Below are 19,169 nucleotides of genomic sequence, written 5' to 3'. Positions count from 1 at the left end.
TAGTTGTTATCCCATACATCATTTAAGTAAGTTGTACATAAACACTGTGGGCTAGAAAACTGCAGGTCATATACAGTTAGGTCCATAAAAATTTGGACAATTACACAATTGTCATCATTTTGGATCTGTACGCCACCACAATGGATTTGAAAGGAAAGAATCATATGTGCTTTAAGTGTAGACTTTCTTCTTTCAATGGCTGCCTGAAGTCTGGAACCCATAGACATCACCAGATGCTGGGTTTCTTCCCTGGTGATGCTCTGCCAGGCCTGCACTGCAGCTGTCTTTAGTTCCTGCTTGTTCTTGGGCCTTCAGTTTTGCCTTAGAAATCAAAACAAACCAATCAGAGAGACAGCAAAAACATCAGGTGTGGCCAAATCAACTATTTGGTACATTCTTAAAAAACGCCCAGGTGAGCTCAGGAAGACCAAAAGGCCCGGAAGACCACGGAAAACAACTGTGGTGGATGACAGAAGACTTCTTTCCCTGGTGAAGAAAAACCCCTTCACAACAGTTGGCCAGATCAAGAACACCCTCCAGGAGGCAGGCGTATCTGTGTCAAAGTCAACAATCAAGAGAAGACTTCACCAGAGTAAATACAGAGGGTTTACTACAAAATGTAAACAGGAAACAGGAAGACCAGATTACAGTTTACCAAAAAAACATCTAAAGAACCCTGTACAGTTCTGGCACAACATCCTATGTACAGATGAGACAAAGATCAACTTGTACCAGAATGATGGGGAGGGAAGAGTATGGAGAAGGGAAGGAACTGCTCATGATACGAAGCATACCACCTCATCTGTGAAGCATGTCATGGCATGGGCATGTATAGCTGCCAAGGGAACTGGCTCCATTGTATTTATTGATGATGTGACTGCAGACAAAAGCAGCAGGATGAATTCTAAAGTGTTTAGGGCTATATTATCTGCTCAGATTCAGCCAAATGCTTTAAAACTCATTGGATGCCGCTTCACAGTGCAGATGGACAATGATCCAAAGCATACTGCAAAAGCAACCAAAATGCAAAAACATTTTTAAGGAAAGAAGTGGAATGTTCTGCAATGGCCAAGTCAATCACCTGACCTGGATCCAATTAAGCATGCATTTCACTTGCTGAAGGCAAAACGCCCCAAGAACAAGCAGGAACTAAAGACAGCTGCAGTGCAGGCCTGGCAGAGCATCACCAGGGAAGAAACCCAGCATCTGGTGATGTCTATGGGTTCCAGACTTCATGCAGTCATTGACTGCAAAGGATTTGCAACCAAGTATTGAAACTCACAATTTAATGATTATGTTAGTTTGTCCAAATACTTTTGAGCCCCTAAAATTGGGGGGACCACATAAAAATGGGTGTAATTCCTATACTGTTCACCCAATTTGGATGTAGCTACCCTCAAATTAAAGATTTTAGTCTACACTTAAAGCACTTGATTGTTTCCTTCCAAATCCGTTGTGGTAGGGTACAGAGCCAAAATGATGACAATTGTGCCACTGTCCAAATATTTATGGACCTAACTGTACATTATGAAGCTATCAGCTTGGTCTAAGGTGTCCGCGAACTGCAGTCTTTGATTATAATGGCAAAGGGTAAGTGAATTCCAGCAAGAGAGAAAAATATGCCAAAAGAAATAGGTCACATTTAAAATTCACTGGGTCATGCTGCAGTACTGACTATTCCTTCAGTGCACTACTACCAAAGATGCATATAGGCCTAATGTTCTGAGGATGATGAGAGAGAAAGAGTCCCTTTCATTTAAATACAATTTGAAGAATAAATACTGGATGTGCATGTAAATAGACTGATAATCCTACCAGTGCTTAACCTTTCAAGACCCTTAAAATGGGAAAAAATAAAAAATAATAATAATAATAAATATATATATACACAGTGAGGGGAAAAAAGTATTTGATCCCCTGCTGATTTTGTACGTTTGCCCACTGACAAAGAAATGATCAGTCTATAATTTTAATGGTAGGTGTATTTTAACAGTGACAGAAGAACAACAACAAAAATCCAGAAAAACGCATTTCAAAAAAGTTATAAATTTGCAGGTTAATGAGGGAACTAAGCATCTGACCCCTTCGACTTAGTACTTGGTGGCAAAACCCTTGTTGGCAATCACAGAGGTCAGACGTTTCTTGTAGTTGGCCACCAGCTTTGCACACATCTCAGGAGGGATTTTGTCCCACTCCTCTTTGCAGATCCTCTCCAAGTCATTAAGGTTTCGAGGCTGATGTTTGGCAACTCGAACCTTCAGCTCCCTCCACAGATTTTCTATGGGATAAAGGTCTGGAGACTGGCTAGGCCACTCCAGGACCTTAATGTGCTTCTTCTTGAGCCACTCCTTTGTTGCCTTGGCTGTGTGTTTTGGGTCATTGTCATGCTGGAATACCCATCCACGACCCATTTTCAATGCCCTGGCTGAGGGAAGGAGGTTCTCACCCAAGATTTGACGGTACATGGCCCCGTCCATCGTCCCTTTGATGCATTGCAGTTGTCCTGTCCCCTTAGCAGAAAAACACCCCCAAAGCATAATGTTTCCACCTCCGTGTTTGACGGTGGGGATGGTTTTCTTGGGGTCATTCCTCCTCCTCCAAACACGGCGAGTTGAGTTGATGCCAAAGAGCTCGATTTTGGTCTCATCTGACCACAACACTTTCACCCAGTTCTCCTCTGAATCATTCAGATGTTCATTGGCAAACGTCAGACGGGCCTGTACATGTGCTTTCTTGAGCAGGGGGACCTTGTGGGCGCTGCAGGATTTCAGTCCTTCACGGCGTAGTGTGTTACCAATTGTTTTCTTGGTGACTATGGTCCCAGCTGCCTTGAGATCATTAACAAGATCCTCCCGTGTAGTTCTGGGCTGATTCCTCACCGTTCTCATGATCATCGAAACTCCACGAGGTGAGATCTTGCATGGAGCCCCAGACCGAGGGAGACTGACAGTTATTTTGTGTTTCTTCCATTTGCGAATAATCACACCAACTGTTGTCACCTTCTCACCAAGCTGCTTGGCGATGGTCTTGTAGCCCATTCCAGCCTTGTGTAGGTCTACAATCTTGTCCCTGACATCCTTGGACAGCTCTTTGGTCTTGGCCATGGTGGAGAGTTTGGAATCTGATTGATTGATTGCTTCTGTGGACAGGTGTCTTTTATACAGTTAACGAGCTGAGATTAGGAGCACTCTCTTAAAGGGAGTGCTCCTAATCTCAGCTCGTTACCTGTATAAAAGACACCTGGGAGCCAGAAATCTTGCTGATTGATAGGGGATCAAATACTTATTTCCCTCATTAACATGCAAATCGATTTATAACTTTTTTGAAATGTGTTTTTCTGGATTTTTTTTTTGTTATTCTGTCTCTCACTGTTAAAATACACCTACCATTAAAATTATATAGACTGATAATTTCTTTGTCAGTGGGAAAATGTACAAAATCAGCAGGGGATCAAATACTCTGTAAATATACAGTGAGGGAAAAAAGTATCTACCGATCTATCATTATATATATAGATTTAAACAAAAAACAAGGGGACAAAAATGTGGTTTTCAGCTTCACCAACATAGAGAGGTCTAGTTTTGCTCTTCCAAGCATGAAATAAGCTAGGAGGATGGTTGCTTTATTAAGAAGCAATTACTTGCTAGATAATTGATACTACAGTGCAAACACTTTCGATCTTGGTCGCCGTAATACATTACTGTTAACTTTGTATTCATTGTGCAGCTTCTTTAAAAAGCAACATTTAGCTCGCTGCTTTAATAATCCTCCACCTCTACAACTGAAATGCTTTTTAATGAGCTTCCACACAATCTGCACAGGACGGGCCCACAGACATCCATGGGTTGTGGTGGGTTTTTACAGATTCCAGGCATACAGGACGTTTGTTGGCAGGGGTGCTAAGAGAACACCACAAAGGCAAGTGCTAAATAGAGGTGTTAGCATTACAAAAAGGGATTGATTTAACTTCCCTTCAAAAGATGAAACATGGCCTTTTAAAGCAGAATACATTTTCCTGGCCTTGTTTACAGATGGAGTCCTGTTGGCACCGAAAGACTGGAACAGAATGAACAACATCACAAAAGCAATCACAAACGGGCTGGTGTAGCTAATAAACCCATCTTCCAGAATGTGATTAACATTGTCTATTTTTAGGATTACCTACATTTCTATCTCAGTGTCTAAAACTACAGAAATGTTGTTAGTAAATGACTTTTAGGAAAATGGCATTGTCCTCCACACTTTCAGATGTCTCTAATTGAAGGCCTCACAAACGCACTCTATAGAAAGCATGCACGGTTCATATGCAATACTGAGTCGTGCTGGAATTGAATTCTCATCATAGTTATACAGATGCAATGGCATTTTTAATTTTCCAACACCCTTAATAATGTCAGCCATTTCTCAGATTATAAAGTAACTTCAAACACATATCCAATTAAGGGTTTTATTGCACTTGTACTTCACATATCCATGCTTTCTAAAGGAGAAAAGTGTGACCGTTTTTTATTCTACCTTGTCTTTTTCTCTCTCTTCTTGGTATTAATTGAGAAACTCCAGAATTCAGTTCAGGCTGCCTCATTCACTGACATCTGCTTGATAGTGTACCTTCATGAGTGGCAAACCCAACAATGCAAATATCCCTCAGAAGAGGCTAGTTAAAATAAATTCAGGGACTTTAGGAAGGGTGAATCATACAAGATTGAACTTCAAATGACAACTAACAATTGCTGTGGTTTTTGGATAAATGTCAGCCCTGCACACTCCAGAAATATTATCCAAAATATATACAATGAATACAAATAAAATAATGTTGTTCACTCCACTAGACTGAGTGATGTGGTGAGCTGGTATAGCATTTGTTATGCCTAAAGATCGATTTAATTCACTAGTTCCTGTCTGTACTCTCTGAGCTGAATGTAAAACGGCGAGAAGATTCAACATAAACAAGGTTAAGTAAGGACTGCCGCCACCCCTGAGGGGCTTTTTCGCACACAGGAATTCCAGACCAGATCAGAGGAATGAGAAATATTGGGGCACGCACGCTACAGTGAAGAATTGAGTGCTATTCTCAAAGCTCATGCAGCATTTACGATAGTCATCATTATTGCACAGCAGGGAGGACAGACACACACACACACACACTTACTTCTCAAATCCAATGCAGAGCTCAGGCCAACAACTAGAGCTGGAGAAGGTAGCACATCAGACGTGTTGGTGTGAGTAAGGTCACCATGATTTCAGGAGTGGAAGCCCAGAACTCATAGGTTATTAAAGAGATGCAGGGTCTTCCTATTAAACACCAAAGGACACTTTGTAAAAGGTACCTAATATTTGTTAACAATTGTAGGCGTGCAATATTATATGCAATTCTCACTCTCTTACTCTGCACTGTGTGGAATGCAGCATTTACTGAATAGAGAGTGGTGTTTGTACTGTTTACATATAGAACAGTACATCCCAGATAAACAATACTGGGGAAACCCATTTTCAAATATAAAGCTGGGCGTGACTAAAAAGCCCCTCAGTACTAATTCTATGGAGATTGTCAAGCCTGAAACGCTGTCAGAGTGTACAACTAATCAGCACTGATTTGTTTTATTTAAAACAATGTTGCCTCCTAAGATCCCACTAATCCTCTTAGCGGATGCTTCCAGCATTACACCCAAATACCACTCGGATGACACCTGTCACACTTTAATAAATCCTGGCCAATATGTTCATGCAGCTAATTATGACTGCATTACTGCATTGAAGCATAGAAAGTCCTCACAAGGTGTTTGATTTGCAAATGTAACGGCGGCAGAGGTAATTCATCGGCCTCAGAGGTATACTGAGATGTAGAGCATTGTCTAACCTGTGCAGCACATAATAAAATGGCCCAAGGGCTGCCCTGTATGGGAACATGCCATCTCAACATGACCTTTAGCAGAGCCGGTCTGTTTAATACCGTGCAAAATGAGGGGCTGCTATCTCCAGTATGTGATCACCGCCACATGTAGAAAAACCCCTTCAGCGTGAAAGGAAGAGGCTGATAAAACTAAATCTGTGGAGCAAGGGTCCCTTTTTTCTTTTTTTCAGTAGAACGCTTGCTGGGGTGCAGACTTGAGATGCGTGAATGTCAATGCCCACGGTGCACCTGTGTACATCAATCTACAATACTGATCTATTAGGACTGTCTCAAAACATGATGTGAGCTTCAGTTACATTTCAGCAGGGAGACAGATGACATTCGCAAAGAAGCAGAAAACAAAAATACAGCAGTGGGACATGGTGCTAAAAGGAAAGATCAATGATCCATTCATGAAAGGTTCTTTACCAAGTTTCAATGTGCAACATGTTTATGGAAGAAAAGGGAGGGGAAAAAAGTAAAACAGCACAGGCTACAAAGTTCACCCAACCCATGCTGATCGCAGCTCTACTGCAGCGCCACACACCACATTATTCATCTGCCATCAACTTAACTGTTTTTATTACGGGCTGCATATATCTTCATGCAAGGACAGGAATAAACACATTTGCTCTGGAAATAGCACCACCACCTTTCATCACAGGGATTTCTGTGACAAACAGCATATCAGCACCCGAGTCAAAGAAATGACACATCCAGGGTTCTGCTAACTGCTAACTGACAGGAAACTGCATCCGAAACAGAAGCAAGACCTTCTACATATTCCAGTCACATGGACTCATGGGAATTGCAACTCGGTGCAGACAAAGGAGATCCCTTTGATAGTTATCTTCAAATAGTCTTGTACTGTGAAATCTCTGGGGAAAAAAACTTGTAATCATTTTCAGGAGGGCATAACGCAAGGTCAAATAAAACTAAATAAAGCTCTTAAACCTGCCAGATTCCATTCTGTCAAATTGTTTTCAATGTGAACAACCATCTATTTCTACTTAACTTTCTCTTCAAGTCATGAGAATAGTAGCTTGTAGAGGTCCGTGTATTACACCTGTATATTCTGAATATATTCCACAGGTTTCCCCTTATCTTTGTTCCTGTGCAGACCCTCAGTGTCCAGTTTAAAGACATGCCGTGACCTTGCTCTTTCAACTGGGCCTTGGATCTAGTCAAACCACATTCATGTAAAGACCAGTCCTGGGCCCAATTCCACTCCCTCTGCCGTGGCCCATGTGGTAATACTGTGCATCACATCACATTAACAGACCTATACTTAAATTCCCTTGAGCTGGCTTTGAAATAGATTTTCATTTCATTGCTTAAAGGTTCCTAGGCCAACAATCATCTGTGCAATAGACCATCTCTCTCGCTCTCTAATATGCATATTGTAGCTTGTCAGGGGGATACATTTCATGACTAGTGCTATGTGTGGTGTTGTAGGGCAAGCCATACCTCTTGCATATTGGCATAGGAATAAGGCGTATGAAATAGGAGTGCTAGGGCACACTGCAATGTTATTGTGAGAGGGTCCCTGCTAAATTAAGTCCCTATTGGTGTTTTATTAGGTTATGTTATGAGGGTGAACATGTGGGGATAGGTGACTACCATCAGCAGGGTTGGACCTGCACAACAGTCATGCTTAGGATTGGATTTAGCAGTGTAAGGGTGCTTTGGTTAGCTGGCACCCCAAGGATTGGAGCTACCCCTGTCTTGTGTGTGCTGCAGTGCTTGTGTGCCATGAGGTGTATGGAAATCCAATAAACTCCATTTGTTTGGAAGCACGTCTGTGAGACTTATCCTTTGCCCAGTTTGTTACTATACATATAATATATTTATATAGAAAATACATGTTGCATTATGAAGGGTATTTATTTAAAACATGAACAGTGTAAGGATGCATGGTGTCGGACTTCATCAATGTCTAGGGCACAGATTTGTGTAGCTAGGCTGCCTAAGGTAACATTGTTTATTGAGGCTGAAAGTGCAACTGGTATTTGTAGTGGAAAGTGAACACAAAACTGACTGTGCAATATCTGCATCTTCCCACCTAGTTCACCTAAGGATTGAGCTAATTTTTAGTTGGTAGGTGGTACATAGTCTAGCACATGGCAGACTCAGAAGGCAGACAGTATCCACTTCCATCGGGTCACATTGTGCACACGTGAATGAGCTCAACTCTTCCGTTTGAGATATTTCCCAAAGCAATGCGAAGCATGTGCTGTATGCAGCGACAGCCTGATTATGTAATGCAGGGGGCTCCTGCTTCAGTCATCGTGGTGTGCATCTGGAAGCATCCGCTGCACACTGTGAAGGAGAGGGCTGTTGGAAGAGACAGCCAGCTCATTAACAGTAGGAGCACGTGCCCCAATCCTGCTTCCAAGTTCACTATGCTAATTCTTCGCCCTTCTTCCTGAGATCTACTACGTAAACCATCAAGTTCTTCAGATGCACTTGCCCTCTCATTTAAGTTAAAAAAAAAAAAAAAAAAAAAAAAAAAAACTACAAAAAAATTTAAAACATTCTCTTATGCTGATAGCTACGTATATCCACTAAAATATAAGTTATGAAAATTTAAAATAAAGTCTTGGTTAGAATGGATAAAGTTGACCACAAATTAAGTTATACAAAATAAATAAATAGAATACAACAAAAACACTCCATCAACAACAAAAAGAAAAAACATTTAAACACGACTTTGACCTGGAATGACTTCAGGCCTAAAGTAACATTCAGCCAGGCCGTAAAGTGATGTAACCACGCTGCAGGATTTATTTTCAGCACCGTAACAAGACCCCGATTCATCAGCACAGACATTCTACAACACCAGCTAAGAGAGCCTCCACCGACCGGCCACTTTTTTTTTTTTTTTTTTTTTTTTTTTTTTTAATAATGTCGTCTTTCACAGTCGGGAACGTTCTCTCAGCTGGCCCTGCGTAGATGCCCCCTGAATGGTGTAGTGTGTTGCAGCTTGTGAACTGATGTTCTGCGTATTTATCCTGCCCTGGGAAGAAAGCGCCCCGCCTCCCACCTTTACTCACATTGTAGAAGCAAAAATCAGAACAGCGTGCAGCAATCTCGCCATAAAGAAAGAGCCGCTGTAAATAATTTAGACAGTGTACTCAGGATCCTTATAAAGCAATTGTGCCGAACCTTAACAACTGTATGCAAGGTTTAGTTTAGATTTAATTTTAAACTCCCAGAGGTCTACCCTTCCATATTGATTAACCTGCATCTCCCTTCCCACTTTACAAATTAAAGCCATGTCAACTTTCAGCAGCAGAAGAAGAGTAATATTGCAATAGTGCCGAAGGGCTGCTGGGTATTTAATGGACACGGGATCATATACCTTTCCCTAAAAAGGCATCCATTTCTCATTATGGATGCTGGGCAGCCCTCTTCAAATTAAAAATTAAAAAATACATTTAATTTAAGTAGAACTCTTTTTTTTTTTTTGTACGAAAGGACAAGGTTCTACTTGGCTTTAATATCATGGTTTAAATCATAATCTGTCAAACAGACTCCAATATGTACAGATGAAAACCACTCAAAATGTAAAAATGAGGTTAAGTTCAGAGTACCACAGGGTTCAGTCCTTGGACCTATACTTTTTTCATTGTACATGCTCCCGACATAATATTAACTTTCACAGTTACACAGACAACACAATTATATTTGTCAGTAAATCCTAACAATACCGTAGACATAGAAACACTAATCTGCTGTCTGTCTGAGATTATGGATGACAAGTAATTTTCTTATGCTTACTTCTGATATAATGGAAGTATTAATTTTAGGGGACAAAAATCCAACTGATCATCATACACTTTAAAAACTGAGTAATGATAACTTTAGTTTCACCCCTAAGGAGATGGCACGAAACCTAGCTGTCATCTGTCATCTAAATCTATTCTATGAATCACACATTCAGAATGTGTCGAGATCTTGATTCCTCCATCTTAGAAACACTGCTAGACTGAGACAATTCCTCTTGTTACATGACACTGAGAAACTGATACACACATTTGTTACATCTAGATTGGATTACTGTAATTTCATTCTGTCAGGCAGCACAAACAGAGCTATTTCTGCACCTCAGTTAGTTCAAAATGCTGCTGCAAGAATTCTAACTAAAACAAAAAAACATGAACACATCACTCCAGTATTGGCTTCTCTTCACTGGCTGCCCTTGCGCTACAGGATAGACTTTAAATTTCTCTTACTAGCATTTAAAGCACTAAAGGGACTGGCACCTCCCTAGTTAAAAGGGATCGAATACACCTGTCTATTTGGACACAGTTGGACTGACTATTCAATAACCATTTTACTTAAAGCAATAATGGTCTTTCTTGGGTGGCTTTCATGTGTAACTATGGAGAACAAACCAAGACACAATATGAACAAACCTTTAGTTCTAAATGCTGGTGAACCCCACAACACTGATAATGACAAATACCCCCTGTTTCTACAGACATCTGTTCAACTGAATAAAACAGGTTTCACTTTCACCTCCCACAGAGCCACATGGCACTGTGCCATGTCATCACTTTCAGTATGACGATACAAGTAACTGAAAGTTAGTTAATGGTCCTCGGCCTGGATATCAGGCATTTTCCTGAAGCAGAGAAAATAAAGACTTTCAAGGGGTGAAAGTACAGCATGAAACACATACCAGTCACATTTAGACCCTAATGCTTACAGTGAACACTGAATTAGAGTTTTCAAAAATTACAATGTTTTCAAAATCACACACCATGCATCCAAGTCCGTTTCCACAAATAAAAACTTCCGTTATTTCAAAAAGTGGAACTGGCATTGATAGTAATACATCAAGAGTCATTGGTGAAGAAACCCATGCAGAAGCTCTTGTAGAAATCCTACAATTCCCAGCAACAAACTCATCATTAAACAAGCATCACCCATTATGGTTGTCTATAGCACCGAAAAAGGAAGACAAACAGATAAGGCAACAAAGTTCAAGTTAAGGCATGCATCATCATAAATAAAAAATATATACTTACATTTCTATCCTGCACTGCAATATGCAACTGTAATTTATGATTTATCCAGATAAGTCTGTTTATTTGCTAGGCACAGACACCACTTAATTTCGAATCTTGGGTTGGAAAGAAGTGCCCGTTTGCATTAGCAAAACCAGAGGCGAGAGACCATGTTAAGTTGAATGAGCACGGCCCAAACATTTGCATAACAAAAGGGGAGCCGTGCAAAGCGATCTAAATTAAAGTGTGGAGACCGGCCAGTGCTTAAGGAATCACCCAAGAAGCTTCACAGAAGGGAGATCAAGGTCTCCTTTTTCCACTGATCTTGTGTCTGCCCTGTGAACTGACCAGATTCGCTCAGAAGGAAGCAGACTGCAAACACTTCACCGGAGTGTTACACGAGGTGTGCTTTGGGCTTGTGCCATTCAGGAGTCGGAGCTGGTATCAGGGCTGGGGGGTGGGTGTTAGAAATTACATACCCCAAGACTTCCTTTCACATTACTCAAGGTTTGGACATAATCAATATGACATTTTAAATAATTCAATTCTTTGTAAGCAGTACATGTATTACAAAAAATTAAATAGTCCTAAAGCAGGAACTTTGTGTTGAAGTATTTCATTTCTACATTAATCAGATTCCTTCCATTTCTTTCTCAAAGTGTGCTGTACTGCTTGACCTTTTGTGTGACAGATAATGTCTCATAGAATTTGACTTTGTGAACTAGGCCAGGTGGAGATCATTTGTTCAAAACAGACTAGCAAAACAAACAGCACTGGCTTTGGGTATGGGTATGCACCAAATGAATAAAACTATGCAGTTTTTCCATTAGTCTTCACATTGAGCACGATTCTCCTCGAGGGTGAGGACAGCTGGTACTCCAGAGGTACACCCTGTCAATCAGAATAGGTGCTGATGGAGAAGCCACATGTTTTGTGCTGGGACGCAGAATACTTTACCTCAGAAGCCCCCTGCTCACCCGGGCCTACCGTGTATGATTAACCTACAATTGCATCACACTCCACGACTCTCTCAAATGTAGACTGTCCCCATATCAAGGAACATGCATTTAAGCTTCATGGGTTTGTTACTTATAGGTTGTGGTGTTGTTTCAGGGAGGTCAGGGATGAGGCTGTGGTTCAAGTCTCCGATCTGCTGTTGTACACTCAATCTGCTTACCCAGCTTATCAGAGCAGACCCCCCACCACATCAGGAAAATAGCAGGTAACACACAGGTATCAGTCTTGCCAATCAGAGTGTAGGTGCTACATGCACAACTACGAGCCCCTACTCTGCACAGCTCCACAAACAGAGCAACAAACCCACTGGCCCCCTGAAGACATGAAGCCCGGCCCCTTAATACGGGTGGGTTGGACCACTCTACCAGGTTCAGAGAGGGATGATGTCACTGTAGCGTGCTCATACACTGTGAGCTCCAGTCACATTGGTTACCATGATGGTACATGGGGAAAGGGAGTCAATTAATGCAGTCAAATAACGCAGTCTGCAATTCAGCAAGCGCGCCTTCAAACTGGAGGAGACAGGAATGTGCTGCAGCACAGCTTCTCTGAGTGGGGGCAGCTTTCATGGCTTTGTTATTTCACTATGCATACAGCTTTAGTTTCAGCAGCACATAACAAAGCAAATCCACAGTCGCAGTTCTTGCGGTGACAAACTAATTGTTTTAGCTACTCTGTAATAATAGGCTACACAAAAGATGCTTATGCAAGATCTGGTGTGCTGCCTGTAGTTTCAATACAGAACCTGTCATTAAGCAAGAAAGTCTGAAACCAAATTGCAGTACATGGTCACACAAACTCAGGCAGCTAAACATTACAGAAGTCAGCCCCAGCAGACTGATGCAGCAAATCTGCAATTATGTCAGATTAACTGAAACTCTATAAACTACTTACTATAACTCTGCTTTTTCTGTATTTCAGACAAATATCTACAACAGTCTCCAGTGAACACCAGCAAGGTTTGCTTTTAGAATGAGACACAAAGCAATGTCTGTTTTTCCTGTTGACGTTGAATGGGATATGAAAGCAAGAAAAGCTTACTGCCTCAATATATTAAATAATACAGGAGGTTATTAAGAAACTTTAAGTCCATCCATCTTTCTGCAGCAAAGAGTGAGGTTTAAAATGAGACAGTCTTGTACAGTTAATGTCTCCTGTGTTTTCTCTGCTACTAAACTGAGTCCAGACTGTTCAAGGCTACCAGGTGTAGCATTATAAATAAATAACAAATATTGAGTAAATTACAGTTGAATTTAATCTTACAAAATCTTAGGGGATCTCCGAAAATGACTCTAGCCTAGGGTGTTCCAGGTACAATAAGTCCTTTAGTTCCCTAAGCTAATGTATTTTAAAGACAATGCCACTGTGTAAGTCAGGGGAATACAGCAGTTGGAACTGAACCAAATATGGAGTGGCTAGGTAGAGAAATGGCTTTGCGAAATAATTACTTTAGGTTAGATTTTAGTTTTAATTGCAGAGGGAGAGTACATATGGATTTTCTGGGTTTTCTACAATGTCAACATCACAACCTCCAGGGCAGTAAACATCCAGCACAATTATTAGTAACTCCAAGTACAAGTTCCACAGTATAATTTAGATCACTTTGTGCTCAATAACATGTCTGAGCAAACCCGCGTCGGTCTTCCTCCCTTTCATTAGTTCAGTTTATTACACTCCGTATGCTAATGATTAAGGCCTGCACTGCCAACAAGCTCAGAAATATTTTATAAAATACAACTGCATCATCCAGGCAGAAGCACTGCCCCTGCAATCCCTGCAATAACAAAGCAAACAACCCTTAAAAATATACCAAGCAGGAGTTTTAAAACTAAAAATATTTAGCCGAAGCAACTAACACAAGCGATAGAGTTAGTCTCCAGATCACAATATGTAACAATAATGAATGTTATATATATATATATATTATATATTATATATATTTAAGGCCTTTCAATTTCCTCTTTATTCTACATTTCAAAGCAGGCCCCTGCTCAAATCAAGGGAGCGTCTAAAATCCGTGCAGGGAAATGGCTTCTGTGTGTTGACTCTTTAATATTTCAAAGTCTAGACAGTACAGTGCAATGCTCTCGCTCTCTGTTTTTAGGGCACTTACAGAAGAGAGGAACTGATGCCAAACCGAGAACCTGACTAGGCAATGTGTCACTGCCCTACCTGTAGGAAGATTTCTTATTTGGCAGCAGCAGAAAACAAGCAATATCTTGGAATGCTTCTTGTGCTGCTCACTGTTGATTCCCCTCCACACACCTGAACATTACATCTCCAACTCCACTTAAACAAGTCGAGGCATTCTAGAATATTACAGAGAAAATAAGAGAGAGAGAGAGTTTTGGTCCATCTAAAACGGCCCCATTGTGGTCCAATTAACAACTGCATCATTCCTCGGACGCACCTGATGTAGAATCGGTACAGCTTGCATTGGTAAGGTCAAACTTCTCTATTTGGTTACAAATATGAGGACTTCCAAAGGTGGTACTCAACACATGCCCCCTACTTTAAGGGTGTTTCTGTAAATACAAATCCCCATCTGCTAATCACCTACATATCTGAGGCTCCTTTTTATCAATTAAGCGGGGGGGGGGGGGGGGTGCTTCCAGGTGGATTTATGCAAATGACACACAGGATAAGACTAGAATGGTTTCAGGTAGGGAGGAAGCAACGTGTGACCCATGGAGAGTCAATGAAAGCTCAGCAGAAATAAATAGTGAGGGTTTCATCTGTACAATTAAACTGAACTTGATGGCGAGGCATCCAAGATCCGAAGGAGAAACTGAAGAAGTCGTTGCTGGATGTGAGCCTTCATGTTGTGGTTTTATTATTATTATATCACACACTAATACTATTTATTAGTTACTGCTATGGGAAGAAACATATTATCACTAAACACTCTGAGTGCATAGTGTGTGTATTTATAGCCCTTTCGCAGTTGTTGCCATAAACAATTAAGGTACAATCCTGCGTTTATAGTAAACCATCCCGTGCATTATTGTCAACGGTTGCAAATCCGGTTTACAAACTGCACAGCCAGACATCACACAGGCACTCGAGGTGTAGTACGTCCTGCCTTTGCAGACTAATAATCCAGAATAATCCAGTTGTTCATATAAACTGGCTAACTGCATTATAAACGAAATGGTGCTTTAACACAAATTTAAATCCAATGTAAATCCACGGTTGTCAATACAGCACTGCAAAGGTAGATGTACCTGCAACAACAGTGCTGCAGTCAACCCCCTACACCACACTGTGGGACCAGCATGCAGCCCCAGCACCAGCCTGTCCAACCCTGGTTTTGTTCTTCTTCTTCTTATTTATTTTTTAGACCAAATGTTTATTTACGCAAATCCTGGTCAATAGTTAAACTAATTTGACTATGTATGCTTAAGCAACATGCATTTATTATTAATACTTTATAATAGTGCATAAGTAGAAACGTGCACGCCTACAAAGCCATATTCACAGGTGCGGTGACCATGCCGATGCGATGACGCTTTGCAGGACTGATTCAGGATTATTTGTCATTACAGACACATCCACAGCAATACGCCAGCTTCACTCGCTTCCTTATACATGAACCCCTTCGCCATCTGCACACCTCGGTGCTTTGTAGGGTTTCATCATCACGCCCACAGAGGGCCTTTGAATGCACACAAACAAACACATACATACATGCATACATACATCAACAAATAAAACGCTCCCTTATGGTGCAGACCCGCTGCTGCTGCTGGTATTGACACAAAAACAGATCGACCCGACAGAAAACCGAGCCTGCATTCATGCACCGCATACACCACAGCGGCACATTGTATCCATAAAGACGCCTGTGACACAGACTGTGCACACACTTCACATATGCGCAACTGTAGCACGGCACGGCAACAGGATTACATCGTTCAGCGGTTTCAATGCAAGGCTTCTGGCATACTGATTATGTATAATATAATATACGTATGTACATGATACACACACCCACCTTTGCAGTGTCACCTGTGCGTCCTGTGATGAGAAAGCCCCTGCTGCGCGGTTTGATTTGCGCACTACGGTGTATCCATCTATGAAGATGTGCTCGTCGCTGGCTGCTTGGATTTCAGCGCCTCAGACACCCAGACACATGTGCACTTGTCCATAGGAAAGACGCCTGACCTCCGCTAGTGTCCGTCCAGGGATCGGTGCAATCTGCCCCTGTATGGCAAACAGACTCCCCCGCAAATTAAACTGTATTCCCCAACGCACCTGGGTCTTGGTCTATTCCCACACGAAAAAGAGGAGGAAAAAACAGACAGCGGTCATTTCCCGAGGTTGAGATAATACTCCAGCGGGCTGGGGGGTGGCATTTCCTTATTGTGTAGACCTGTATCTGTGCAAACCAGTCAACATGGCAGTGTGGGAGACGCGCCGCACCGTCTGTAGCCACAGCTGGGGCCCGACATCAGGAAGTGGCAGGTAGGTAGTGTTGGATTGACGTGTGCTCTGACCAATCATAGTCCATCTCTTCTCCTCTGCCCTGCCCACAAATAAGGCGCAACCAATCACAGCGTCAAAAGAGGGCCTATGCAAATGTGTCCGATAAGTGCGCAGGTGCATTGATTCCTCCGAAGCCCTTTTGCAAGTGTGTGATAATTAACCCTTTTATTGCCGGCTGACGAACACTAACCTAATGAACTAACAGATTAAGGCGCCTATTTATGCAATTCTGCACATAAGTGGGGAACTCGGTTATAACTCGGCCCAATCCGATTTTTCTATTTGGTGTCCTGTATTTCTCTTGAGAATATATGAGGATTTTGGTGTGGAGGTCAGGTCTCCTTTTAATAGTATGTTGACAACATTTCTCCAAGATCACTCTTGGAGTTGGGTTACATTTGAGAAAAATAAAATAACAAGTAACAAGTATGATTATTAAAACATAATTAGCACTTTCAGCTTGAACCTAATACAATTATATATTCTTGAAAGCACAATGCAAATAAAACACAAGGATACTTGGAGTTCTTTTCTACTCCTAAATACATGAACTGCTTTAGCATCTGAAACGTGTGGGCTGCCAGCTCCATGAAGGTCAACAACCTCTACACTGGAGACAGAAGCGTCTCTGTGCATTGTTTCACAAGCAGTCGCTATGACTTCACAGGATAATGCTGCAGAACTGGGGGGTCCAGGGATCCACTCCTGCTGCAGCCACTGACGGCGGGAGCCAAAATTCAGACACTAGCCATTATCAGTCCAAAAGGCAATAATACTGGGGAAAGTTTTCAATTGGGAAAAAAATGTCCAGGGGGGGGGAGTTGGGCGGTGGAGGGGGGGGGTGTATTGATGGGGAAAAATGAGCCTTGGGGACAGTATATGATCCTGTAAAATTAGCCCTGAGGATAGTATTTATTTATCAGGCAAAAGTAGTATCTACTGCTACCTTTGTCTGGCCCCTCTTATTTCATTAAAACCTTTTATTAATAGCCATGATTACTATTATATTAATAACAAATATTATTCATGTAAACACATGCACAATTTTAATTAATCTTATTTCTTACATCTAGTACAATACTGCCCTCTGGTGATGCACCAAAACCACTTTCATACTAGGAAACAAGTTTCTGGCTCTCCCTGGTAAGTCACTCCTTTAAAATATTTAATAATAAGTACAACAATCAGAAACTGAAGTTTCAGTTAAGAAGAGTTTATACCAGGACATATTTTGATCTGACTTAACTACATGTGTACATAGTGATGGATGGACACAATCCTAAATTGGAATTAAGTCACAGGACACAAGTTTTGCTATATCAGCATTTTTATTTAACAAACAAAAACGCAAAATTTTCGCATTGACATTTTCTTTGTATCATAAAAAAAGCAATGTACAAGCCTAAGGAAAATAAAAAAAATATATATACACATAATATATATTATGCATATATATATACACATATTTTATATATATATATATATATATATATATATATATGAAACAAAGCAGCACTGAAAGCCCTGTCACAAAACAAACAAAAAAGATAATAGAATGATTATGAGTAAAATATAGAATTTGAATAAATATATTTTGTTTTTATAATTCATGCTATAAAATAAATTCATAAATGGCAAGTTAACAATTGTTACAGCATCAGCTCTAGCTAGCTTCATTTACTTCATAGTTATAAAAAAACTTAAAAACAAAACAGTAGAGTTCTGAGGTTCACAGTTGGGTTGTGAGGTTGTAGGTACAGTGGACTAGAATGAGTCTGCAAATTCCCCCCCAAAAAAACCAAAGGACAACACTTGCCTCCCACCCCTGGGACTCAATAGCTTTCAAACACAGACAACCCCCTACTTTAGCAAGGAAAACAAGTAGGCCAACACAGTGGAAGACTGAAGAGACTTTTCCAAAGTACAATAATAACAATACGCTTTTGGACTTTGTACCTAAATGGCAAATTTGTTTTAATTCTTTTTTTAAATAATTGAATACGATTACCTGTTGAAAGCTGGACTCTGACCAGTGATACATCCTTTACTTAAACCCTGAGTTTACCCTTATTATGTGTCGTACGATTGTACTCCACCAAACAAGATTTATTGAAGGTTTTATGTGTGTCCGTAGCTATTTAAAATGGCACAACAGAAGCCTGAGGGGAGTTTTGCCAAGCTTATAGTTCAGTTTAGGGTACCACTGGCAAGACGTATCAATTGTTTAATCCCTATAACTAGATAACAAGATAACAAGATAAAACTTCAGAGTCCCATCAAGTGCAGGCAAGAGGAGAGGCTTTTTAACATTCAGTGGAAAACAGTCTGCTAGTCCCCAAGACGTGGGTATTTAGTTCACCATCCCTTTAATTTTTGACACAGACAGAGGTGCAACCTTTAACCAGCTACTCATGTATCACAGTATCACTGCACCAGAGCGCCCTCTGCGGGAGACTTTGGCCTTCACAGCTCTTTAATTCCACCTGTCTAAGAGACAGATCCAGTACAAGCCAGAGATTGAAAAGTTGCACCTTTTAAATAGGTTCACTCAATCTGTCCAAATATTCACAAAAAAATGAAAATTCTGTAAATTAATGACCCCTTGCGCCCACAGTCTTCTTTTTGTCGTTGCTCAAATTAAACTATGAATGGAAATATCTCCCTGACAACCCGATAAAGGCTTCCATTCCTTCAGAATGAATTACAGTAACAAACATTTTTTTTTTTTTATATATATATTTTTTTTCTTACACTGCATTAAAAAG

The 19,169-nt window shown here is 40.8% G+C and overlaps 1 protein-coding gene across 2 annotated transcripts in view; it reads right to left on the bottom strand.

Moving 5' to 3' along the window:
- ralgps1 (Ral GEF with PH domain and SH3 binding motif 1) overlaps positions 1-16,360 on the bottom strand; it is a 199,765-nt gene extending 183,405 nt beyond the window's left edge. For both annotated transcript variants that reach the window (XM_066713155.1, XM_066713156.1), the window contains exon 1: positions 15,914-16,360. The gene's annotated coding sequence lies outside the window, so the exon portion shown is untranslated. The remainder of the gene's footprint in view (positions 1-15,913) is intronic.
- Positions 16,361-19,169: the final 2,809 nt, after the last annotated feature.

Source organism: Amia ocellicauda, chromosome 9 (assembly GCF_036373705.1).
Source record: "Amia ocellicauda isolate fAmiCal2 chromosome 9, fAmiCal2.hap1, whole genome shotgun sequence".
Classification (NCBI taxonomy): domain Eukaryota; kingdom Metazoa; phylum Chordata; class Actinopteri; order Amiiformes; family Amiidae; genus Amia; species Amia ocellicauda.
Note: the sequence above shows the minus strand (reverse complement) of the source record. Positions and strands in the feature narration are given on the sequence as shown.